This window comes from Myotis daubentonii, chromosome 3 (genome assembly GCF_963259705.1).
Source record: "Myotis daubentonii chromosome 3, mMyoDau2.1, whole genome shotgun sequence".
Lineage (NCBI taxonomy): Eukaryota > Metazoa > Chordata > Mammalia > Chiroptera > Vespertilionidae > Myotis > Myotis daubentonii.
The window spans coordinates 111,635,918-111,652,845 of NC_081842.1; the positions used below are offsets into that span (position 1 = coordinate 111,635,918).

Sequence of the window (16,928 nt, forward strand, 5' to 3'; positions counted from 1 at the left end):
AGCTTTCCACACATAATTTTTCTTAGTTATTTTTTAATATAAGGTTTGTACTATTGGAGAACAGGTCCTACATTTGTCAACACAACATGATAGTATTAAAATATTGATTTTTATCATTGTTTTTGGCTTATTATTTTCTTGGATGATAGTTTTCATAAAACTTTGTAAGAAGTGAAATACCAATAATCTTCATAATCATAATCGTCTGTTCTCATCTATAGAATTTGAAAATTTTCAGGTGCTTTATAATTTACATTTCTTGTCAATTTTTATATTAATCTAGGCAATCAGATGCCCAAAACTCCAAAAGTGCATAGCTATCTATACATTTAGTTTTAAGTGGCATTAAAAGTAGAAGCATTGTCTGTAAGGGCAACAGCTGAATTTAGAGGGAGTGATAACTATTTAAAAGGTGAAATTACCTAGTTTCCTACTATAATTTTTATTAGGAATACTCAGTGCATTTTTACCTTGTATTGTTCATTAAAACTGACCACCACTCCTATGATCGAATTTAGCCTAACTCCTTTAAGCTATCATAATTCTGAAATTGTGTAGGAAAATTCCTATGCAACATGATCTAATGATGTTCTTGCTAGCTTGTAAAAAGAAATAATAAACCTTTGAACCAAAGTCTATTTTTTGTATTTGTGTTTGCAAGACCATTTCATGGAATGTCATGATTATGGTATATATTAGATTCCTTCCCATCATGACTTTGCAAGAAACTTGTCCCATCTCAAAACACACCTGCTATACTAGTAAACCAAGTCTGTGCTGGTTATTTGCAACTAGCCCAGAGATGAGTTGGTGCTCACTTAATTGTGGCTCTGAGAGCTAAATTTTAAATATCAAGTATTTTGCAAGCCTGTTCTTAAAACATGGGTAACTTGAAATGAGCCACAGTTTACATGATGAAACTGTAAAGCATATATATGAATTAGGGCTTTTACTCCTCTTAGGAATCTAGTTTACTGAGATGCCACTGAGCTTACAGCTGTGATCATTTATTAACAATGCTATGAACCTTATTAAAACTAAGCAATTTGTAGGTCATAAACAGATTGTCAGCCTCATGCCTTACCACTTGCCTGCAAATGGTTGAGCACAATTATTTGAAAATTATTTCCTGGAGGTTACTGGTGAGGGAAATTAATTTTCAGAACTTTTCTAGATTTCCTATTACCAATAGATGACTTCTAATGAAGAAATACAAGACAGTTCTGCTTACTTCAAGACGATCTATCAATTTGTCTTAAATGTTTCTCTTTGGTTTTAGCTGAGTTTTTAGTCTATGTACCTATTCAATATATTGCATGTCTGCTCTTTCTTTAATTATTCCCCCTAAAGTTATTTTTATTAGAAATTATGTAGCCAACAAGGTACTTTGCTGCTCAGTTCAAGATAACTGAAGCCACAAGAACTCTTATAGGAAAACTGTGGAACAGATGTGCCAGTAAAGCGGAGCTAAAAGAACTGATAAAAGAGTTCTACTCAGGGTGTCTTAACAACAGCCAAAGGATTAGAGGCATTTTCATCTGGCTTTGATTTTTTTATCTATTTTTTCTGTGAGCAGACAGAGCCACAAAGTTAAGGAAACAATACTTCTTCTCTAGTTACTGTAACTGCTGACACAAAACTATCAATCTTACTAAAGCCACTCACAGAGTACAGGAACCCATATCACAAAAGAGTGTTCTATGGGTAAAAACACTGTTATCTAAGGGAGCAGTGTTGCAAAGTGGCATTGTGGTTTATAGTCAGTATACATGTTATTCAGGACTTCCTATAATTATAGGTTTCAATGATGTCCATTTGTTTTATTCCAGCTTTAATTGAGCATCCTTATGACCATTATTTTGAACTATATATCTGATAAATTGTTGCCTCCATTTTGTTTAGCTCTTCTGGAGTTTCCTCCTTTTATTTCATTTTGGGTTGTTTATTTGTCTTCCCTTTTTTTCTCTCCCCTTGTATTTGTTTCCATTTATTAAATCATATGGCTATGCTCCTAGTATTTGTGGGGTGGCCTTATACAATAAGTGTTCTCTGGGACTCAGTGGTGCAGGCTATATGATCTGCTGAGCTGGACGATCTAGGAATGTCCCTTGTAATTGGGTTGTGATTGTTGTCTTTCTCATGGGTGGGATCTCCTCTCAGGCTAGCTGACTGTGAGGCTCATCCTCAACTATATCATGTGAAATGTTGTGCAGGTGCTAACATAACAAAACCAAAAACAACAAACAAAATAAGAAATAAGCAAACAAAAACGAAGCACAAGACCACTGGTTAAAAACTCTGTCTAATTGACTAATTTGAATCAGGATGTAGATCTATTAATGTTAACAGCTATTGATGACTGAATATGGAGAAGAGGGTTGGCTGTATGGATATTATTTTTTGGAAGAGGTGTCCCATTCCATAAAAAATTCAGGCAGCTGTTCTCCTAGGGTTCTTTCTCTTTTTGTCTCTTTGCTCCACTGGAACTTACTTCAAGCTCACTCTGCCTCTGTCTCACTAAACATCTATGCCTCTAAAGAAGTTATTTTAAAACTAGAGGACCGGTGCACAAAAATTTGTGCACTGGGGGGGGGGGGGGGCTCAGCCCGGCCTGTGCCCTCTCACAGTCTGGGACCTCTCGGGAGATAACTACCTGCTGGCTTAGGCCTGCACCCGGGTGGCAGAGGGCAGGCCCAATCCCTAGGTGCAGCCCCTGGTCGGGCTCAGAGCAGGGCCGATTGGGGAGTTGGGGCACTGCCCCCTATCATGCACAGAACAGGGCAGATTGGGAGGTTGCAATGCCACCCTCAGTCACGCTCAGGGTAGGGCCGATTCGGGGGTTGGGGCATCACCCACTGTCACACACAGAGCAGGGTGGATCAGGGGGTTGGGGCACCGCCCTCTATCACACAGAGCAGGGCCAATCAGGGGGTTGGGGCGCCGCCACTGTCACACTCAGGGCAGGGCTGATGGGGAGGTTATGGCTCTACCCCATCACACACAGAGCAGGGCCCATGCGGTGGGGGTTGGGGCCCCGCCCTCTATCACCCACAGAGCAGGGACGATCAGGGGGTTGGGGAGCTCCCCCTATCAGGCACAGAGCAGGGTGATCAGGGGGTTGGGGCACCTTCCCCTGTCATGAACAGAGCAGGGCAGATAGGGAGGTTGTGGCCCCGCCCCCTGTCACACACAGAGCCGCAGGGCGATCATGGGGTTTGGGCGCTGCCCCCTGTCTCACTGATCCTGGTGCCAGGAGGCCTCGGGGCTTCGTTGATCCTGTTGCTGGGAGGCATATTACCCTTTTACTATATAGAATAGAGGCATGGTACACAGGTGGGGGGCAGTTGGTTTGCCCTGAAGGGTGTCCTGGATCAGGGTGGCGGTCCCCACTGGGGTGCCTTGCCAGCCTGGGTGAAGGGATGATGGCTATTTGCAGCTGGTCACACACCCTTCAGGGTGGGGGTCCCCACTGGGGTGCCTGACCAGTCTGGGTGAGGGGCTGAAGGCTGTTTTCAGGCTGGAAGGTGACTGAAGCTCCCAACCGCTCCTTTTTTTCTCTTTTTTTTATTCTGGGCCAGTTTTAGCTTTGAGGCTTGGCTCCAGCTCTTAGGCCTCCACTGCTGAAAGCAGGTTTCTGGCCTTTGTTTACCTTCTGTATTTGAAACAATGTTGCGATCCTGCTGGCTGAAGCCTGAAGGACTAAAGCATGTTTCTGGGGTTTTGTTTAGTTTCTATATTTGTAACATAATTGCTTAGAGTTGCAGCTCAGAGGCCGGCAGCTGCAGGTGGGGAACGTTGGAGTCCTCCGTCACTGAAGCAAGCAAGCCTCATGTTCACTTTAAGCTGCCTGGGTGCCGGCTGCCATCTTGGCTGGCAGTTAATTTGCATATTGCCCTGATTAGCCAATGGGAAGGGTAGCAGTCGTATGCTTATTACCATGTTTCTCTTTTATTAGATAGGATTTCTTGAAAAACTGGCCTACTAGCAACAAATTCCCTCAATTTTTATTCATCTGAGAAAGTATTATTTCCTTCTATTTTTGAGAGAGAATTTTTGAAGTGTACAGAATTTGTGGGCGGTGTTTTTTCTCTCTCTAAACATTTTAAATATATCACTCCATTTTATTCTTGCTTGCATGATTTCTAGAAGTCAGATATAATGTTTATCCTTGCTTCTGTATAGTAAAGGTGTTTTGTCCTCTAGCATATTTCAGAATTTATCTTTATCTTTGATTTTCTGAGCTCTCAATTTGATTTTTCTAGGTGCAGTGGGTTTTGTTGTGTCTGTTTGTTTGTTTTGGGCATTTATCCTGCTTGGTATTCTCTGCTTCCTGGTTGGTGCCAGACATTACTTTTTGGAAAATTTAGTCAATATTTATTCTAACATTGTCTCTGTAATTATCTCTTTTTATTATTACTGGTATTTACATTATGTGTTCACTATACCTTTTACAAATTTTATAATTGTCTCACAGTTCTTGGATATTCTGTTCTTTTTAAATGTCTTTTTAGCCCAAACCAGTTTTAAGTACAATAGAGAAAATAAACCTTTGCTACTGGATAGAGAAGCCATATAGCCTCAGAGGCCAACTCAAAAACACTGCCACCCAGAGGCTGAGCCACAAACTGACTCTTAGCTAAATACAAATTAAGGCAGTCTGAGACACAAATACGGCCTGCTTTGAAATCAGGACTGTGGTTTACAACATGGAGGAACAGTGCATCGCAGGGAAATTCAACACTCTCCTGAATACCTGGCAAGACCAAGGCGAGCCAGACGGAAGAGTAGAAGAACCGAAGGAACTTCACAACTGCAAATTTTTTTTTCACCTTTTAACTAAGAAACCAATTATTTTTTCTGCTTTTTCCATCACCTGATTTTACCCTTTTAATTACTACATTCTTATTTTTAACAAGTATTATTACTGCTACCATTTTACCACTTTTTAAAGTGCCATTTTATTTTCTCTATTTTATTTTGGGATTAGTGTTCTCCATTCTATTTTCATTGATCCTTTAGCATCAATTTTCCTTACCTCAGTTTTACCTCTATGCTAAAACCCTCTCCCTCAATTTTCCCCTTTTGTTGTCCTGTTTCTCTTACCCTATTCCTGCTTTAGATTTTCCCGATTCCTTCTTTTTTCCCCCTGTCAAAATTTCACCCTACTTATATATCCTATTTCCACTACACTGCTCTAAATCCTTATACACCTATCCCTTATCTTTCTTCAAAAGGAACACTTGTGCACTGCTGGTGGGAATGCAGACTGGTGCAGCCACTATGGAAGACAGTATGGAGTTTCCTCAAAAAACTGAAAATGGAACTCCCATTTGACCCTGTGATCCCACTTATAAGAATATATCCCAAGAAACCAGAAACACCAATCAGAAAGGATATATGCACCCCTATGTTCATAGCAACACAATTCACCATAGCTAAGATCTGAAAACAGCCTACGTGCCCATCTGTAGATGAACGGATTAGAAAACTGTGGTACACTATCCAAAATTTTTTCTCTCTTCTTTTATCTTTCTATTGTTCTGTTGCTGTTTGCATCATTGTTGAGTATATTGGGGTTTTTTTTTAGTTTTTTTTTTTTTTTTTTTTTTTTGTGTGTGTGTGTGTGTGTGTGTTTTAGGACTGGTTGTGAGGTTGTTTTGCTTTTTGTTTTTATTTGTTTTTCTGCTGGTTTTTCGCCTCCCTCCACACCACCCCCTGCCCCCAGTTATTTTTGTGCTTCTGTTTTCCCTTGGCTCTCTTGATATTATTGGTTATTTGTAGTTTGCACTCATCACCAGGGATCTGTTGCTGGAATTTGTTGGGTTTAGTGGTGGTTCTATCGGAGTTTTCTCCTCATATGAATGGTCTCTTCCACTCTTTCACTTCATTCTCTCTTTTTGCTGTTTTTTCCCCCTCCTTTCTCCCAATTTCATTTTTGCACTCCTTTTTTTTCCTTACTTTTGTTTTCTTTTATTTTTTCTCTTTTATCTTTTTCTCTTCTTTCTTCCTTATCCCCCAATCCTCTTAATTCGGGTGGTCACCTTTATTTAGGGTTATTAATATCGTGAATATATAGGTGTTCAGTGCCTGGTATGTTGTTCCTTGTTGTGTGGTATTATGTGCTCTTAAATCAACACAGAAGATCCAAGAAACAGCAGCCTCCTAATCACCACACCCACTGACGATCAGAAGCTGTACATGAAGCCTCCCCCTACCAGCCAGAAGAGCCACCAAAGCTGTGAACAGCACGCACCAGAAGAGCTTCTGCCAACTGAGGAGCAGCTGCTACCACAACTGCCCGAGGAGCAACCACAGCCAAAGGAGCCACTGCCACGCAGGGAGCAGCCACTGAATGACTCAACGTCTAGATATGTCAGTGAGATCAAACATGGGTAGACAAAGAAACCCCCAAAGGAAAGAAAAGGAGGACTCTCCAGAAAAGCAGCTAAGTGATAGAGAGGCATGCAACATGACAGAAAAAGAATTCAGAATAAGGGTCCTAGAGTGCATAAACCAGATGGAGGAAAAAATCAACAACATATACAAGAAGCAAGAAGAAACAGATGAAAAAATCAATAACATATGCAAGAAGCTAGAAGAAACAGATGAAAAAATCACCACTTAAGTAAGACCGAAGAAGAAATGAAGAGCGATATAGCTGCAATAAAAAACACCATTGAAAGTATCAACAGTAGACTAGGATAAGCGGAGGACCGAATTAGTGAAATAGAAGACAAGGAAGCAAAACACACCCAAAATGTACTGCAATTGGAGAAAAAAATTAAAAGACAGGAGGAGAGCCTAAGGGAGCTTGGGACAACATGAAATGAAACAACATACGAATAATAGGGGTGCCAGAACAACAGAAAGAGGAACAAGGAATAGAAACCTATTCGAAGAAATAATATCAGAAAACTTCTCTGAGGTGGGGAAGAAAAAAGTCACAAAAGCCCAGAGAGTCCCAAACAAGATGAACCCGAAAAGACCCACACCAAGACACATCATATTTTCCATGGCAAATGTTCAGGACAAAGAGAGACTCTTACAGGCTGCAAGAGAGAAATGGAAAGTTACATACAAGGGATCTCCCATTAAATTATCAAATGATTTCTCAGCAGAAACTCATCAGGCCAGAAAAGAATGGATGGAAATTTACAAAGTGATGCAAAGCAAAGGACTGAAACCAAGAATACTCTATCCAGCAAGGCTATCATTCAAGCCTGAAGGGGAAATAAGAAGCTTCACAGACAAAAAAAGGCTAAAGGAGTTTATCACCACCAAGCCAGCAATGCAGGAAATGCTAAAGGGACTGGTGTAAAAAGAAGAAATAAAAAGCTCAGAAAGAAAACAGCCACACACACAAAAAGAAATGGCTTCAAACAAGTCCCTTTCAATAATAACTTTAAACGTAAATGGACTAAATGGTCCAATCAAAAGACATCGAGTGGCTGAATAAATAAAAAAACATGACCCATACATTTGCTGTCTACCACAGACCCACCTCATTAGAAGGGACTCACGAGTAGACTGAAAGTGAAGGGATGGAAAAATATCTTTCAGGCAAATGGAAAGGAAAAGAAAGCTGGGGTAGCAATACTTATATCAGACAAAATAGACCTCAAAGTGAAGGCCATAACAAGAGATAAGGAAGGCCACTTCATAATACTAAAGGGATCAATACAACAAGAAGATATAACCCTGGTAAACATATATACACCCAATGCAGGAGTACGCAAATACATATAAAAACTGGAAGATATCAAAGGAGAGATCGACAACATTACAATCATAGTAGGGGACTTTAATACACCACTGAAATCACTGGATATATCCTCTAAACAAACACTCAGCAAAGAAACAGCAATTCTAAATGACTCACTAGATCAGATGGACTTAATTGACATCTTCAGAACGCTTCACCCCAAAGCCATGGAATATACATTCTACTCAAGTGCTCATAAGACACATTCAAAAACAGACCACACATTGGGTCACAAACAAAGTCTCCCCAAATTCAAGAAGATTGAAATCATACCAAGCATCATCTCAGACCATGATAGCAAAATATTAGAAATAAACTACAATAAAGACAACCCAAAATACTCAAACACTTGGAAGCTGAATAGCATGTTATTAAATATTGATTGGGTTACCAATGAGATCAAAGAAGAAATTAAAAACATCCTGGAAACTAATGACAATAAAAACACAACAATCCAAAACTTATGGGACGCAATAAAAGCAGTCCTGAGAGGGAAGTTTATAGCTCTACAGGCCGACCTCAAAAAATAAGTAAAAATGGTAGTGAATCATCTAACTCTACAACTCAAAAAATTAGAAAGAGAGCAAGAAGAAAACCCCAGAGTGAGCAGAAGGAAGGAGATAATAAAGATTAGGGCAGAAATAAATAACATAGAGACAAAAAAAAAAACAGTACAGAAAATCAATGAAACCAAGAGCTGGTTCTTTGAAAGGATAAACAAGATTGACAAGCCTCTAGCCAGACTCACCAAAAGCAAAGAGAGAGGACCCAAATAAACAAGATCAGAAACGATAGAGGCGAAATTACATCAGACCCCAAAGAAATACAAATGATTGTTAAAAAATACTATGGACAGCTCTACTCCAACAAACTAGACAACATGGAGGAAATGGACAAATTCCTAGAAAAATACAACATTCCAAAACTCAATCAGGAAGAATCTAAAAATCTCAACAGGCCAATAACTATGGAAGTAATAGAAGCAGTAATCAGAAAGCTTCCAGCAAACAAAAGCCCAGGACCAGATGGCTTCACAGGGGAGTTTTACCAAACATTCAAGGAAGAACTAAAACCTATCCTCCTCAGACTACTACAAAAAATTCAAGAGGAAGGAACACTTCCAAGCTCATTCTATGAAGCCAGCATTACTGTAATACCAAAACCAGGTAAAGACAACACAATGAAAGAGAATTACAGGCCAATATCCCTCATGAACATAGATGCCAAAATCCTCAACAAAATCTTAGCAAATCGGATCCAGCAGTACATCAGAAAGATCATACACCATGACCAAGTTGGATTTATCCCAGGGATGCAAGGATGGTACAATATCCGCAAATCAATAAACGTGATACATCACATAAACAAATTGAAAGAAAAAAAACGCATGGTCATACCAATTGATGCAGAAAAAGCATTTGACAAAATCCAACACCCATTTTTGATAAAAACTCTCAGCAAGGTGGGAGTAGAAGGATCATACCTCAACATAACAAAAGGCATATATAACAGGCCCACAGCCAACATCATACTCAGTGGACAAAAACTAACACCATTTCCCCTAAGAACAGGAAGAAGACAGGGATGCCCGCTCTCACCACTCCTGTTTAACATAGTACTGGAAGTTTTAGCCATTGCAATTAGGCAAGAAGAAGAAATAAAAGGCATCCAAATTGGAAAAGAGGAAGTAAAACTGTCCTTATTTGCAGACGACATGATATTATACATACAAAACCCTAGAGACTCCATCAAAAAACTACTAGACTTAATACATGAATTTGGCAATGTAGCAGGATACAAAATTAACCCCAAGAAATCTGAGGCATTTCTATACACCAATAGTGAACTTTCAGAAAGAGAGATTTTAAAAACTATCCCATTTACCATCGCACCAAAAAAAATTAAGCTACCTAGGAATAAACTTAACTAAAGAGGTAAAAGACCTCTACTCAGAAAACTACAGGTCGTTGAAAAAAAGAGATAAAGTAAGACATAAACAGATGGAAGAACATACCGTGTTCATGGATTGGTAGGGCACCATCCTTTCTTGGGTGCCTGGGCTGCACAATGAATTGAATGCAGTGGGCTCTGGGCCCTCACAGAGAGTTCCACACCAGAGGAACTGTGCTCGCACTCCCACTGACCCTGAGAGTCTGAACCAGACAACTGAGGGACCTGAACCATGAGAGAAGGGGGTACAACTCAAAGCAGAGATAATAAAGGTGTTAATCTAAAGGCAGACCCAGCCTCCAGTCTAGCAAATACCAGATCATTGTACACTAGGGGCTTCAAATCCTCTGACCCAGGCAGGGAGCCCAGGGCTATAAAGAGACAGCAAAAATGGGGAGAAAAAGAAACAACCTGCAAAGGAAAGGAGTAATCACCAGAAAAGGAATTAAATGAAATGGAGGAAAGCAATATGTCAGAGAAAGAATTCAGAGTAAGGGCCACACAGTTGCTAAACTGGCTGGACTACAAAATTACTGACTAATGTAAGAATTGAGGAAATGAAAAATGATATAGCTACAATCAAAAACACAACGGAAGTTTTGAACAGTAGACTAAAAGAAGCAGAGGACCAAATCAGTGAGTTAGAAGACAAGGTAAAAATACACCTAATCTGAACAATTGATATTAGAAAGCAGTAGGAGAGAATAAGGGAACTTTGGGACCACATGAAATGAAGCAACATCCATAAAATAGGAGTGCCAGAAAGACAATAAGAGGAGCAAGGATTAGAAAACCTATTTAATGAAATAATGACAGAAAATTTCCATGATTCGGGTAAGAAAAATGTCACACAAGCAGAGAATCCCAAACAAGATGAACCCAAAAAGACCCACAACAAGACATATCGTAATTACAATGGCAAACATTGACAACAAAGAGGGATCTTAAGGGCTGCAAGATGGAAATAGAGAGTTACCTAAAAGGGATCTCCCATTAGATTATCAAATGATTTCTCAACAGAAACACATCAATCTAGAAGAGAGTGGAATGAAGTATACAAAGTGATGCAAAGCAAGGGACTGAATCCAAGAATACTCTAACTAGCAAGGCTATCATTCAAAATTGAAGGGGAAATCAGGAGCTTTGAAGACATGCAAGCCAGCAATGCAAGAAACACTAAAAGGACTGTTGTAAAAAAAATAAATTAGAAAGGGAGGAAGGAAGACTGGCATAAAGAATAAAAATGGCTACAAACAAATACCTATCAATAATAACCTGAAACTTAAATGGATTAAATCAAAAGACATAGGGTGGCTGAATAGATAAGAAAACATGATCCATATATATGCTGTCTACAAAAGACCCACCTTAGAAAAAGGAACTCACAAAGACTGAAAGTGAAGAGATGGGAATAAAAATTTTGAGGCAAATGGAAATGAAAAATAAGCTGGGATAGCAATACTTATATCTGACAAAATACACCTCAAAGAGAAGGCCATAACAAGAGATAAGGAAGGCTACTTCATAATACTAAAAGGATCGATACAACAAAAATATATAACTCTGGTAAACATATATACACCCAATACAGGAGCACCCAAATATGTAAAATAAAAAAAATAAAAATAAATAAAAAAACTTCTGAAAGATATCAAGGGAGAGTTCAACAGCAATAAGATCATGATAGGACTTCAATATTTCACTGACATCACTGGATAAATATTTTAAACAAAAAGTCAACAAAAGAACAGAAATTCTAAATGACTCACTAGATCAGCGGTTCTCAACCTGTGGGTCGCGACCCCTTTGGGGGTCGAACGACCCTTTCACAGGGGTCACCTAAGACCATCGGATATTTACATTACAATTCATAAAAGTAGCAAAATTACAGTTGTGAAGTAGCAACAAAAATAATTTTATCGTTGAGGGTCACCACAAAATGAGGAACTGTATTAAAGGGTCGCAGAATTAGGAAGGTTGAGAACCCTTGCACTAGATCATATAGAATTAATTCATGTCTTCAAAACATTTCACTCTAAACCTGTGAAATATACATTCTCCCCAAGTTCACATGGAACATTTTCAAAGATAAACCACATATTAGGATACAGGCTAAGTCTCCAAAATACAGAGATTGAAGTCATATCAAGCATCTTCTCAGATCACAATGGCATAAAATTAGAAATGAACTACAATAAAATAATTTTAAAAAATCAAATATCTGGAGGCTAAATAGCATGCTACTACACAATGACTGGGTTCCCAAAAAGATCAAAAAAGAAATAAAAAAAACATCCTGGAAAAAAAATTACAATGAAAACACAACAATCCCAAAAATGGGACAGAGTGAAAGCAGGTCTGAAAAAGAAATTCATAGCATTACAGGCCTCCCTAAACAAACAAACAAACAAACAAAAACTAGTGATACATTATCTAACCTAACAACTTAAAGAATAGAAAGATAGCAATAAGAAAAGCCCACAGTAAACAGAAGTAGGGAAATAATAAAAAATCAGAGCAGAAATAAATGGCATTGAGACAAAAAAAAAAAAAAAAGCAAAAGATCAATAAAACCAAGAGATGGTTCTTTGAAAGAAAAAGTAAGATTGATAAACCTCTAGCCAGGCTCACCAAGAAGCAAAGAGAGAGGACCCAAATAAACAAAATCAGAAATGAAAGAGGTGAAGTAACAACCAATTACACAGAAAAACAAACGATTTAAAAAAAAAATACTATGAACCACTCTATTCTAAAAACTGGACAACCTAGATGAAGTGGACATATTTCTAGAAAAATACAATCTTCCTAAACTCAATCAGGAAGAATAAAAAAATCTGAACAGGCTGATAATTACTGAGAAAAATGAAGCAGTAATCTCAAACTTTCCAGCAAACAAAAGCCCTGGGCTGGACAGCTTCACAGGGGAGTTTTACCAAACATTTAAAGAAGAACTAAAACTTACCCTCCTCAGATTATTCCAAAAAAATTCAGGAAGAAGAAACATTTCAAGTTCTTTCTGTGAAGCCAGACTTACCTTAATCCTGAAACCAGATAAAAACACTACAAAGAAAGAGAATTACAGGCCAATATCCCTGATGAACATAGATGCTAAAATCTTAAACAAAATACTAGCAAATTAGATCCAGCATTACATTAAAAAGATCACACACCATGACCAAGTCAGATTTATTCCGGGTACTCAAGAATGGTACAATATCCGCAAATCAATAAATGTGATACACCACATAAATAAATTGAGAGACAAAAATCACATAATCATATCAATTGATGCAGAAAAAGCATTTGAATAAACCCGACACCCTTTCTTGATGAAAACTCTCAGCAAAGTGGGAATAGAGGGATCATACCGCAACATAATAAAAACCTTATATGACAAACCTATAGTCAACATCATACTCAATGGGCAAAAACTAAAACCATTTCCCCTAAGAACAGAAACAAGACAGGGATGCCCACTTTCACCACTCCTGTTCAATATAGTACTAGAAATGCTAGCAATAGTGATCAGAAAAGAAAAAGAAATAAAAGGCATCCAAATTGGAAAAGAAGGAGTAAAACTGTCATTATTTTCAGATGACACGATATTGTACCTATAAAACCCTAAAGACTCCATAAAAAAAACTAAAACTGCTAGACTTTATAAATGAATTTGGCAATGTAGCAGGATACAAATTAAAATCCAGAAATTGATGGCTTTTTTATACACCAATAATGAACTCACAGAAAGAGAAACAAACAAACAAAAAAAATCCCATTTACCATTGCAACAAAAAGATTAAGATACCTAGGAATAAACTTAACTGAGGAGGTAAAAGACCTGTACTCGGAAAACTACAGGATGTTGAAAAAAAGAGATAGAAGAAGACATAAACAAATGGAAGAATATACTGTGTTCATGTTTTGGTAGAATCAAAATCATTAAAATGTCCCTATTACCCAAAGCAATCTATAAATTCAATTCAATTCCCATTAAAATACTGATGGCATATTTCACAGACTTAGAACAAACCCTCCAAAAATTCACGTGGAATAAAAAATGACCCTGAATAGCCACAGCAATCCTGAGAAAGAAGAACAAATTTGGAGGCATTACAATACCAGATATCCAGCAATATTAGAAAGCCACTGTTCTCAAAACTGTCTTGTACTTACACAAGAACAGGCATATAGAATAGTGGAACAGAAAAGAGAATCTAGAAATCAAACCAAGCCATTATGCTGAATTAATATTTGACAAAGAAAGCAAGAGCATACAATGGAGTCAAGACAGTCTCTTCAATAAATGGTACTGGGAAGTTGGACAGATATGGCAAAACAAATGAAACTAGACCACCAAATTACACCATACACAAAAACAAACTCAAAATGGATAATGGACTTCAACTTAAGACGGGAAACCATGAAAATCTTAGAAGACTCCCTAGGTAGCAAAATATATCTTAGCAATATCGTTAACCAATACAGATCCTAGGATAATGGAAACTAAGGAGAAAATAAACAAATGGGACTACATCATAATTAAAAGCTTTTGCACAGCAAAAGAAACCATCAACAAAACAATAAAAGAGGCCACTGCATGGGAAAACATATTTGCCAATATTATCTCTGATAAAGATCTAATCTCCAAAATTTATAGGGAACTCATACAACTTAACAAAAGACAGAAAACAATACAATCAAAAAATGGGCAAAGGACCCTTTTTGAAAGTGGACATACAGAAGGCCAGAGACACATGAAAACATTCTCAAAGTCACTAATTATCTGAGCGATGCAAATCAAATGACAATTAGTTATCACCTTATACCTTTCAGAATGACTATCTTTAACAAATCAACAAACAATTGCTGGCGAGGATGTGGAGAAAAAGAGACCCTTGTGCACTGCTCACCAGTGCAGCCACTGTAGAAAACAGTATGGCGTTTCCTCAAAAAATTAAAAAATGGACCTACTATTTGACCCAGTAATCCCTCTTCTAGGTATATATCCCAAGAAAACAGAAACACCAGTCAGAAAGGATATATGCACCCCTATGTTCATAGCAGCACAATTTACAATAGCTAAGATTTGGAAACAGCCTAAGTGCCCATCAGCAGATGAGTGGATTAAAAAACTGTGGTACAGAACCATGGTTGGTATATGATAGGAAAAGGATTCTGTAAACAGATTTGGCTAGGATTATTTGATGGTAGATCTTCAGCAATTCCAGACTTCAGGGATCCACAAAAAGTGAAAGAGTTCCTACAAGAAAAATATGAAAAGAAAAGATGGTATGTCCCACCAGAACAAGCCAAAGTAGTGGCATCTGTTCATGCATCTATTTCAGGCTCCTGCCAGTAGCACAAGCAGTACACCTGAGGTCAAACCACTAAAATCTCTTTTAGGAGATTCAGTGCCAGCCCTGCACCTAAATAAGGGCACACCTAGTTAGTTGACTGAGCTGTGACAAATCTGTTACTATGTGACATTACAGTGTCTACCCTACACAAGAATGATTCTGAGGCATGTCCCCTGTTATAGGTCACTCTCAAGGACAAAATCAGGAAATGAAGTTTGACCTTTTAAGTGATCTTGGCTCAGACATATTTGCTGCTCCAGCTTCTCAGTCATCAGCTATAGCTGATTTTGCTAACTTTGCACATTTCAACAGTCATGCAGCCCAGTGTTCTGCAAATGCAATTTTGCAAACTTTGTTGCATTTGGACAGTCTAGTGGTTCAAGTAATTTTGGAAGTTTCCCCACAGCAAGTCACTCTCCTTTTCAGCCCCAAACTACAGGTGGAAGTGCTGGATCAGTAAAAGCTAATTTTGCTCATTTTGATAACTTCCCCAAATCCTCCAGTGCTGATTTTGGAAACTTCAGTACTTCCCAGAGTCATCAAACAGCAACAACTGTTAGTAAAGTTGCAACAAATAAAGCTGGTCTTCAGGCTGCAGACAAATATGCAACACTTGCTAATTTAGACAATATCTTCAGTGCTGGATAAGGTGGTAATCAGGGGAGTGGCTTTGGGACCACAGGTAAAGCTCCTGTTAATTCTGTGGTTTCACTTCCCAGTCAGTCAAGTGTGTCTTCAGACAAGTATGCAGCTCTGGCAGAACTAGACAGCGTTTTCAGCTCTGCAGCCACCTCCAATAATGGGTACACTTCCACAAGTAATTCCAGCAGGTACCTTGTCGTTGTGTTCCTGCTTCATGTTTAAATCTTTTTTCAACTCTGAATAATAATCTACACTAATAAAAGAGAAAAATGGTAATTGGCGTACGACGATACCCTTTTCATTGGCTAATCAGGGCTATATGCAAATTAACTGCCAACTATGATTGGCAGTTAACTGCCAACTAAGATTGGCAGTTAACTGCCAACAAGATGGCGGTTAATTTACATATATAGGCACAATGCAGGGAGGCGAAAGGGAAAGCAGGAAGAAGCCCCCTGCCACTGACAGTGATCGGAAACCCAGGGGGGAGCTAAGAGCTGGGGGGCAGCCATGGCCCCCCAGCCATGATTGGAGAATCAGGCGCCTTTGCCGCGCTGGCCAGTGATAGCAGGAAGTAGGGGTGGAGCCAGCGATGGGAACTGGACATGGTCAAAGCTGGCAGTCCCGGGAGCTAGGGGTCCCTTGCCTGGGCCTAAAGCGGAGCCCACGATCGCGGGTCCGCTGCAGCTGCGGGTCCCCGCTGCCCGAGCCAGATGCCTCAGCCAGAGGCGTTAGGCCTGGGAAGGGGCGGAGCCTGCAACCGCGGGGAGCTGGGGGTCCCCTGCCCAGGCCTGACACCTCTGCCGGAGGCCTCAGCCCTGGTCAAGGGGCCGATCCAGTGATTGGTGTTCGGAGGGTGATGAGGGTCAACTCCTCTGGCCGAGGCATCAGGCCTGGGCGGGGGGCTGAGCCAGGGATTGGGAGGGATATGATGGTCCGTCCCCTTGCCCAGGCCTGAAGCCTGGGTCAGAGGCGTCAGGCTTGGGCGGGGGGTGGAGCAAGCGATCAGAGGGAGATAGGGGTCCCCTGCCCAGGCATGATTCCTGGGCCAGAGGCCTCAGGCCTGGGCGGGGGCCAGAGCCAGTGATTGGGGGGAGATGGGGGTCCCCTGTCCAAGCCTGACACCTCTGGCGGAGGCATCAGGCCTGGGCAAGGGGCAGAGCCAGCAATCGGAGGGGGCTGGGGGCAGAACCAGTGATGGGGGGAAATGAGGGTCC

At 39.7% G+C, this 16,928-nt stretch overlaps 1 pseudogene; it reads left to right on the top strand.

Annotated features, from left to right (window-relative positions):
- Positions 1 to 14,870: 14,870 nt before the first annotated feature.
- LOC132231880 (arf-GAP domain and FG repeat-containing protein 1-like) lies at positions 14,871 to 15,933 on the top strand (annotated as a pseudogene).
- Positions 15,934 to 16,928: the final 995 nt, after the last annotated feature.